This window comes from Anas platyrhynchos, chromosome 5 (assembly GCF_047663525.1).
Source record: "Anas platyrhynchos isolate ZD024472 breed Pekin duck chromosome 5, IASCAAS_PekinDuck_T2T, whole genome shotgun sequence".
NCBI lineage: Eukaryota > Metazoa > Chordata > Aves > Anseriformes > Anatidae > Anas > Anas platyrhynchos.
Window position 1 is genome coordinate 12,088,119 of NC_092591.1, and position 10,419 is coordinate 12,098,537.

A 10,419-nucleotide genomic window follows, 5' to 3' on the forward strand; every position below is an offset into this window, starting at 1 on the left:
AAGTTTTTGCTCCATTTCACATCACAAATACACCAGCTCACTGGCAGGATCTACCACAATTCCTCTGTGTTCCAGTAACTTCGATATCATGATTGTCCCTTCAGCCTCAAACATCTTGTTCTACTCCTTTAAAAAACCATGAGCAATGAATAACTTTTTGCTGAGAATGAAAAATTTTACATGATGAAAATCCTGTGATGATGATCAGTTAATAACATATCATGAAGACAGAAATAATGCAACTGACATGTAGTAGTGACAGAAAGCTATGTAGCAAGCCCCACTGTGTCTGGCTTTTGTCTGCTGGAGAAAAGCATCCTTGGACTGCTGATGTACTCATTGTGTAGTCAAATTCTTGGCTTCAGTTTATAAGATCCTACATGAAACAGCAACTTTGCATGTCCACTTCCCCTTTCAGGGGACAGTATTGTATTAGCACTCACAGCCTCACATTTCTTTAATTACGTTCCCTTACAACCACCTTATTGCTGTTATACCCTTTCAAAATTATTTTGTTCCTTCCTTCCTACACACATATCAACACGAAAACACATTTAAACTATTAAGGCAGACAGACATGGCTTTGAAACTCAGCTATTACCCATGTATCTTTTTTTATATTATTATTATTATTTTTATGTATTCCCTTGGTGTCTGAACTCACCACCACTTTGGAGACAGTCTCTGTCTGGGTTTTGAGAAATGCAAAGGGTGTGGAGAGGCCACAGCTCTTGCTGTACAGATTGTGGAAGCACAATGGAAAAAATGGTCTGAGCCTTCAAAGGAAGTACCCTGTCCCTGTACTGCTGGAGTATTTATGCTGTCTAATAGCATCAAGCATGGCATTGCTAGTCGGTCGAGGGAAGTGATTGTCCTGCTCTACTCTGTGCTGGTGTGGCCTCACCTCGAGTACTGTGTGCAGTTCAGGGTATCACAGTACAAAAAGGACATTAAACTGTTGTAGAGTGTCCAGAGGAGGGAGATGAAGATGGTAAAGTGTCTAGAGGGGAAGACATATGAGGAGTGGCTGAGGTCACTGGGCCTGTTCAGCCTGGAGAAGAGGAGGCTGAGGGGGGACCTCATCACAGTCTACAACTTCCTCACGAGGAGGAGTGGAGAGGCAGGTGACCTATTCTGTGTAAACACCTGCCTCTCCACTCCAGGACCCATGGGAATGGTGTTAAGCTGAGGCAGGGAAAGTTTAGGCTTGACATCAGGAAGAGATTCTTCACTGAGAGGGTGTTTGCACATTGGAACAGGCTCCCCAGGGAAGTGGTCACTGCACCAAGCCTGTCTGAATTTAAGAAGTGATTGGGCTGTGCACTTAGTCACATGGTCTAAACATTTGGGTAGACCTATGTGGGTGCCAGGAGTTGGACTTGATGATCCTTATGGGTCCCTTCCAACTCGGGATATTCTATGATTCTATGATAATACCCTTCCACTAAGTACTTACATTAGGAGATTCCCTTGACTCCTGAAATCACTAGAGGGAAAAAAAAGCCCCTGCAAACAGTGGCTCAGGATACATCCTGCTTTGAATTCTTCTGAAGGAATACCTTTGTTTCCATTCACACTATGTGGGGACAGTAGGCTAGGGAGATCATCCTCCTAACGGAGTCATCTATGCTTTTGGTTTCAGGTCACCTGATGCAAACACCTTCTTGCAGCCTAACGATTTTGACAGTTTATGGGGTCAGTTTGCTTTGGGGCCAACGAAGTTGGCTAGTCACACGAGGGAAGTAACATTCATTCCAGTCACAGTGTACCCGAGATATTAAGGTCGCTCTTCTGAATTATAGTTCCTCCAGGTACAACTGGTGCAACCTATCTCTCTAAATCACAAATTCGCTGGACACGGGAACTTTTAGAATATTGTGTAAGGTACACAGTATATAAAGCACAACAAAATTGTTACCACTACTAACAGAAACATAACGTTCACATTATATGTTAGAATACCATATACCATGGTTATAAAAAAAAAAAAAAGGAAAAAGATCTATTTGCCTGATTTGCCTGTTGATAAGATAATTTAATTGAAAATGAAGAAAAATTTGATTGAGTATGAAAAATACAAGTGCAATAGCAATTGTTTTTGATGTTTTCAATATCTTTGGGGATGTGTTATGTAAACTGAGAATTTGCTGTTCTATAAGGTAATGGATCAGGAAAAAAAACCACACACACACACACAAAATAAAATGGAACAGTATCTCTGAAGAGAGAAAGTGGTAAAATTTTGACTTCCATGATGCTTTGAACTAAGTTAAACCAGCTTCAGTAAAAGTATATCCATATCACTCAAGTCCTACAGCAGGACCTAAGAAGTAGGAGGAGATAAAACAATAATGATGCTTTCATCATGTTCAACTAAAAAATAGAAGTAGGCTGAAATCTTTTCATTTTTAATTGGCTTTTGATATTTAATTTGATTATTTGATCAAAAGATTCTAGGCTGACTCTAATAGTGCCATTACTTGGCTTTAAAAGTTCTTTGTAGTGGTAAGAGTAATAAAAGGAAATATCACAGATAAGAGCGCATATAATGTAAGAAGCTAGCTTTACTGCAGAGGTAGATGATTATTAGAAAACAAATTTATGCATGGATTTAAAATGCTTGAACTTGATTGCTTTGTTGCCCTTGACTTGAAGAAATATCTTCATTGCAAAAATTCAGTTGGACAAATGTTTCCAGTTGGGCTTTTTATTCAAGCATTATCATGCTTTTCAGTCCCAGGGACAGAATTTAGCATTTACTTAACTGACTGCTGTGGACTTTATAAAAATGAAAAATGGATATAGCTGCAAAAGCAGCTTCTTTATTATTCAGTCAAATTCACCTATGGGAGCAATAGGATTGAAAGATCTATTCACTGTTAGAAAAAAAAAAAAAAAAGCAGAAGAGGAATTTCTGTGAAGCACATCCACCTACAGCTGGTCAGTGTTTTGCGATGGCTGCTTCCTCTTTGGAAAGTTCTGCTTTCAGTTTGGTTTCCCTGGGAACGATATGCAAGAAATAGAGTCTGTTGTGCTGTCTAGAGGCTTGACTTCTTCACTAAAATACCCAAACTATTCCCTTGAGACAAAAATGTGTTCATGTCCAGAGATAGCTGATATCCATTGGCCTACCTCATAAAAAGACTTAATTTAACAAAAACAACAATCAACCACACAAACAAAAAACAAAACAAAACAACAACAAAGTAAAACAAAACAAAAAACACTTGATCATGTGGCTCACCACTCAGATTGTTTTGTTTCTTTGTTTGGTTAGTCACACAAGGTTGTAACAGAAGGGTCCCAAAATTCTGTTTTCAAGATTAACGACTCCAGGAAGTGTGATTTTCTTTCTTTTTTTTTTTTTTCTTCCAAACCCAGATTTTATTATTTTTTTTACTATATTTGTTTTAGTTTCTTTTGCCAAATGAAAAAAATCAACAACCCCCCAAAAAATCATTGCTGATAGACTAAACTTTTCTGTTCTAGCTTGAGTAAATATGTTCGACGTGAAAATAAACAGAGAATTACTTGCCTGCCATTGAAGCCTAGTTAAAGCACGTATGGACAGTGTTACTTCTAAGAGGCTGGAGAAAATTCTTTTATTCAAAAAATATATTCACTTCTGATGCCATTTGTCCTTCAAACAAACATTATTCTCATAAAGCCTAACTGTTCACATTCATCCGATTGATGTAACACCACTGATTCTCAGCCATACAGTGTACATGGTGGTAGGCTCTAATCAGAAAATACTACAAACAAAGCAAGTTCCAGTTGCATCCTTGAACTCACTGGAGTTCAAAGTTCTTGAGGCAGAGGTGCCAACAGAATCACTGACATGATGAAGGATGCTCATGCTCACTAAACATGTCACTAAAGTAGGAACTCATTTTGAACAAGAATGTTGATTTTTGTGTGGAAGGAACATCTGAACTGAAATGGCAAAAGCTAACCCTTCTTAGATATTTAGCATCCTGAGGCCCACTGATGTCCCTAGAAGTTCTGAGTGATAAATACTTCATCCAGGACATTGAAAAGAGATTATTGCAAAACCTGCTGAAGTATAAAGACTATCATTTATTCCAGCAGGCATCAGATCAAGCCCAGTGTGAATGAGCATCAGAGTATGTCTACGTAGACTTTTGCAGGCAGAATACAAGTTTCCCGGCCCAAGATTTGAGCCAGTTGGATGTATGACAGCCCTGAACTGGAAGCCATGTTACTGCATTTAGTGTGGAGCCCAAACTAAAGCCCCTGCTGAAAGACAGAAAATATCAATTTGTGCTCAGCAGCATGCTCATCCAAGGATGCGTAGAGTGAATGCACATATGCCTAGAGTGCAAACAGAATTATTTCATGCTTGCCTGCAAAAGACCACGTAGAAAATTGTCCTAACAGGGGAAATGCATTAAAACTCTGATGTGAACACTTAAATATTCTCCTCTGGACTCAGGGAAACTGAGGAAAACAGAGAGACAGACTCTTTCCTAACACTGCTTTTTCTGGTTTGTTTCTTTTCAGATGGAGAGACAAGAGATAGCAAGAGAGGCCTGCAGATGAAAAGAAAAAAATATTAATTGAACTAAATTCCAAAGCCACAAAATGATTGACTTTCACTGGCATAAGCTTTGCAAGCCCCCAAACAATACTTTAAAGTGTTTAATTTTTTCACATCAATTTTAATTAAGCTCTCATTAGGCTCTTGTGCCCCTAGAATTTGGCGGACAAAAGAAGCTGGCTTGCCCAGCGAGTTTCCCAAGCTTGCACAGCTCTATTCCTAAGGAGATTTATCGCATTTTTTTCCTCCCCTTGAAAGAACCTTACATGAACCAATTCAAATGAAAAACACATGGACTAAAAAAGACTTCATCATGCCAGATACCTTTTTATATCCAAAGCAGTGAACTTGTAGTCAGTTTGTCCTTTCATGTGTTGTTTTTTCTGGCTTTGGGACCTAAGAATGATTTTTTACTACGTGCAGTAGTAAAACAACATATTATGCAATTCTATTTTTCAGGGAGAACACTATGTAATTCATAGGCTATGCAATGCCACATTTTCTGTTCAACAAATACATAAAGTGACTTCTCTTCCCCTTGTGGGCAGACATCAAGAAATTTATGTTCAGCAAATGGTATTCCAGCTTACCTAACTTGTTTTTTTTTTTTTTTTTTTTTTTTTTTAACTATTTCAAAAGTGACTGCAGAGTGTAAGAATAGACGGCTTACAGACTGCTGTTTTCTCTCTGTTGTTCAAGAACTTTTCACACAGAATTGATATCTTTTATCCTTAAGCTACCAGTCAAAGAATAGAGGTGGAAACATAACATACCATGGTTAGATTGCAGCCCCAATAAGAAAGAAAGGTCTTTCTATAAAATGCACATGATGGATTTGTAGCTCTGTTAAAGTAACTTTTAGAAATGGTTTTGAAGATGATGCTATCTTCCAAAGAAAGCTTTCATAACTCTTTTGGGTTTCTTATTGCCAATCTACAAAAGAAAGGTTGGTTCAATTACAAAGAACACTTTTTAAATCAATGCCTTCAACTTGTAGCTTCAAATGAACAGTCATAATTCCAAAAGACTAGCTCTCTAATCCTCTTGTGGATTTATTTGGTGCCTAGCACCTCTTATGTATGCAAGGGTCACTAAGTAGTTAGATGTGTGTTTGCATGATAGATACAGCCAGGAAAGGCAGAGAGGCAGCTACACAGGTAATGTAGCAGGCTGGATGGCAAAGCATGCAAAGAAGAGGTCAGACATGATGAACTGCCCTCCTTAGCTGCTAGGCTGGCACTCTGGACACAGCTGACCTGGACTGCTGAAAAGGCAGTGATTTGGCCTTACACTAAGTACACCAGAATGTCTGACTCTTGAGTCGTATACATACCAAGAGGACCTACAGTAAGTCTGCCAGTGTGAAATGGTGGGAGCTGAGGAGCCCATTCTTACATCCCAGTACTACACGTATTCTATCATATACATAGTTCATCTTAGTTCACAACTGTACCCAGTCAAGGCCACACATTTATTTGACTGTGCTGGATGTTACAGGAAATACCCACAATGATGCAGGTTAGTAGCAACTCCATGTTACTGCAAAATATATTTGGAATCTTTATGCTATAATGCTGGAAAGGCTATGCATTCATCCCTTGTGCTTTCATGTGAGCTTAATGTTTGCTTCACCCCAGAGATGCTTGTGGAATATATATACTCTAGACTGAATCTGCTGGATCTTACATGTATTGCAATTTGTACCTTATGGGCAGACACACCACAGAGCTGCTGAGCAAGGGTATGGCTGTGTTCAGGCCCCCAGTAGGGGGCCTGAATGCTAAGCACATTCATCATGTGGCACAGAGGTGAATCCCCATCCTGTCCTATGCCTGCTTCTCTACTTTAAGTAATGCTCTTACAAAAAAGTTAAAGGATAAAGCATAAGAGAAGATATGGCATGAGATGAAAAAATGCATTTAATTTTGCGTTTTCCTTAGTCCTTCTTGTCAGTGAGAAGGACAAATCTAGCAGGCCATAGTGTCAGCAAGAACAGGGATATGATGAGATTGAGTTGTCTCCCAGAGGACATAGTAGTCTTTCACTAGTTATACAGTCCCCTAAAGATGTAATCATGGTCTTTCAGCTCTTATTCCCACTAATCCCTCCAATTCAGATGGGGCCTGTAAATGGAGCTCTCTCACACCTGTTCTGCTTGAGGGCTATTGCATTTAGGCTCAATGACAGAGAACGGTGACTTAAATGCCAGTGGCATTTACAAATAAATGGGGAAGCATACTGAAGATGTTGAAGTAAATGATATAATGTGTTATAAGAGAAAGCCAACTTAAAAGTATTCTCTGCCGTGTATACACAGGATACAAAGTCTTATGAGATTTCACCAAGTTGCTGCATTTTAAGCCATTTGACAAATGCAAATGTTTCAGATATTATCAATCACCCTTTTTACCACAAGCATCACCAGCTACATTGTTGATCAGAGAGGAAACTATCTGAGCTCAGAAAGCTTTCAGTGTTCAACCACGAAAGGATAATCAGGTTAGAAAATGGACAAAAATATGTAGAGAAACTGGTACATCTTCACCATCTTCACCATCCTTTCAGTGCCATTTTACTTCCTTCTAGCTCTAAGAGCTGAAAGTCATATATTCTTCCTTTATATCTTTACATTACATCTTCTTCACTGTGATGCATGTTAGTGACTTTGGGAGTACAGGCAAGCATGGAGGATCTTTTGAAGTAATTTATTCAGTGACACTTCCATATTTTTGTGTTGTAAAGATCACCATAGTCCTTAAGATTATTTGGGAAATTAATCTGTGTAACAAACCAAATAACTTGTTCTTGACCTCTACATTTTCTGTACACTATTTGTTTTGAATTCTGATAATTTGTAACCTGTCTATTTATTTATTTATTTATTTATTTTTTCCTAAACACATGTTATAGTTTCTTTTCCTGACTACCTAAGCACAATTTCTTTTATCACTCTACTGTTGTGAAATCTTCATGTTATTTTAAAATTCACATTCTGGAAATATTTTGCAATTTTTAGTTAAAATTTACAATAAATATCCCCTTTTTTCAATACAGATTACAAGAATACTTACTGGGTGAAACTGCATGGAAACAGTCTGAATAATTTCATTTAACAAGCCAGAAAGATTTTCATAGAAAGTTCAAAGTTTCTTGCCTACTTCTACTATCACAATGTATGTACTGTGTCACTGTTAGGTGCTCAATAACTGAATTATCTTTCTAAGTATATAGAACACTGCATTGTGGGTTAAAAACATTTTTTATCATTCTTTTTGTTGTTTTCTGGAACTTGAACAAAGAAAATATTCTAATTTCATTCTACAGAAATTGAAAGGGTTAGACTGTCCCTTTCCATAACCTTTTGTTCGAGGCACAGCAGAAAAATAACTGAGATGGGAAAAGTTCCTTAGAGATACTATATAGCTTAGGCAGTTGAAGATTTCTCCCTTCAGAGTCTACTTCATATTTGCTGGGGAATTCACTGCCATCTTAGAGTATTTCTTACTATAAATTCGAAAACTGTTCTAAGACAGTTAATGGCTGCCACATACAATACCCAGGAAGAGAATGGAACTAGCAGAATTGGGAAATGTTAATTGTTGAGACACAGGGATTGTTCCTCAGCAGACCTATCATTTGCCCATAAAACCTCATGGGTTCGGATAGGCATGATGCCAGTCTCTCAAAGCCAGGGAAAACCTGCTATTGTGTCCTTAATACATCTTGAAGACTTCATTTGAATATGATCCCTACATCTCTAGGAAACTGGAATAAATGGAGACAAGGGCAAGAAATGTCATTACCAAGACTGCCAGCTTACCTGAAGGGCAAATTCACTCTGCACTTCTCAGGGCACTTGAGCTCAGTAGGTTGCCTCAACAATGCCCTCAGTCTGAAATGAGCACACTGTTTTCATAGCTGTTGATCAGTGGCCTCACCAACAGAGAGGCTGGAGTAATTCAGACTGGGATATTTCAGGCACTGCCATATAAAAGGGATGGTTAAATTTTTTCTCCCAATAGATAGAATAAAATTTGCAGATAAAACACATGGTTTTCATTTCCCCAATATACCTTGTGGAAGCTGAGTTTATTCTGAACTAGTTGACCGCTTCAGGTGGCTAGAGGGAATAATTTCGTTGTGCAAATTCCCCGTTAAAGCTTTGCAGTTAAATTTTGTGTGTGAAATAAAAGTACATCTGTGTTTAATTTTACAAGTTTGCCATACATCATAACCTCAGAAGAACCCCTCAACATCATGCAAATTAAAAGCAAGTATTCAGATGATTTGCATACATGTTTTTCTGGGTTAGACATTACATTGGAATGCATTGGCAGTAAGTGGCTGTGACTAATGTAACAGAGCCTTACATTTAATGTACTGCATTATACAGTCTTATGCACAGTAATGTAATAATTAGTTTGTCAAGATATCACACTCAGTTCAAATTTAAATAGTGTTGCTCTCTGCTGGTTAGTTTTGTGAACTACACATTTGTTTAATATAAAATTACCTATTAAAATGGTCTCAGAGGTAAGATGTCAGGTCCCATTCTACCAGTTGCCATCCAGGCAGACTGTTTTTGTGATAAAAAAATGAATTACATGCAACAACTAATCATATTGATCACAGTCCCTCTTTTCTCTGGTATAAGTTAGCGACAAAAATTCTTAGTTCTTATTCTACTGAATTGCTACCCAGCTTCTCATTATCCCATCCTGTATTTGCACATTTGATCATTTCTCTCATTATGTCTGATTCCCTCTTCCTCTAAGCTTTCCCAACACCTGAATAAATGTTCTGAAGAATAATACGGAAGGACATTTCTTTTCCTAATTTTACAAGAAGGCAGCAGCAGATCTGAAGAAAGTGAACTAGTCAGAACATTAGGCATGTTCTGACTGTACCATTTGGACTGGACTTTTTGGAAGACTATTGCTTCAGATTCTCTATCAAAGCTTGACTGAGATCTAGAAAGTGAAGTGAAGGCAGTTTAAACAATCATCAGATTTTTTTAGAAACAAAAAGTTTTGGTTTGCATTTTGGCATCTAAGTTCTCTTCAAACACCAGCTGACAAGGTTCCTGAGATCTTGTCTTACCCTATAAGTAGGTGAGAAGGAGCCTGGAGAGAAGATGATATAATGAGACCACGAAAACCATTTTGTAGGAGAGTACAAAGAATGTTTTTTTTTTGTTGTTGTTGTTGTTATTTTTATTTATTTATTCTTTTTTATTTTATTTATTTATTTTTTCTCCATGCCACTACTGCAACAGCACAAAAGAACAGGTAGTAAAAATTGAAATTTGTCTAAAATTGCTTATATTATTCAAACATATGTTAATGTTTAGTTTGTTAATGTAAGCTTTACTGATTCTGTGCCTGACTTAGAAGTTCTGATACATGTTACCTTTAAGCTTTTTTCATCCTACTTAACTAGGATGTATATCACAACTAACTGTTGTACATGTAGCATTGTTTTGTTGACTGTATGAAACAAATAGTTATCAAAGCAAGTTTTTAGTTAATCACAATTAAAGGAAAGCTTTTTCAGTGTAATTATTGGATAACATAAATAATAAATTGTGATTTTTAAAAAAATCTTGAATTTGCAGTGAATTTTAGTATTTACTGATATATTTTGAACAGTGTTGAAATAGTATGAATTATAGGCTAAGTCTTTCCCGTCTTTATGTTTCCAAGTACTGAGAACATTAAGATCCAGATCCTTCATATCCGATCCTATTGAGGTCACTAGCAAAAGCTCCTTGCTGAGTTTACTTCATCACAGATGTTTGTTGTGTGGATTTGCAGAAGTCTTCAAATACATCTTAGTCTATTTTTCCTTCCCAACAGACA

General features: G+C 37.4%; 1 long non-coding RNA gene across 3 annotated transcripts in view; it reads left to right on the top strand.

Moving 5' to 3' along the window:
* LOC110352930 (uncharacterized) overlaps positions 1–10,094 on the top strand; it is a 237,964-nt gene extending 227,870 nt beyond the window's left edge. For all 3 annotated transcript variants that reach the window (XR_011809464.1, XR_011809478.1, XR_011809486.1), the window contains one exon: positions 4,525–10,094. This is a non-coding gene — a long non-coding RNA (uncharacterized lncRNA). The remainder of the gene's footprint in view (positions 1–4,524) is intronic.
* Positions 10,095–10,419: the final 325 nt, after the last annotated feature.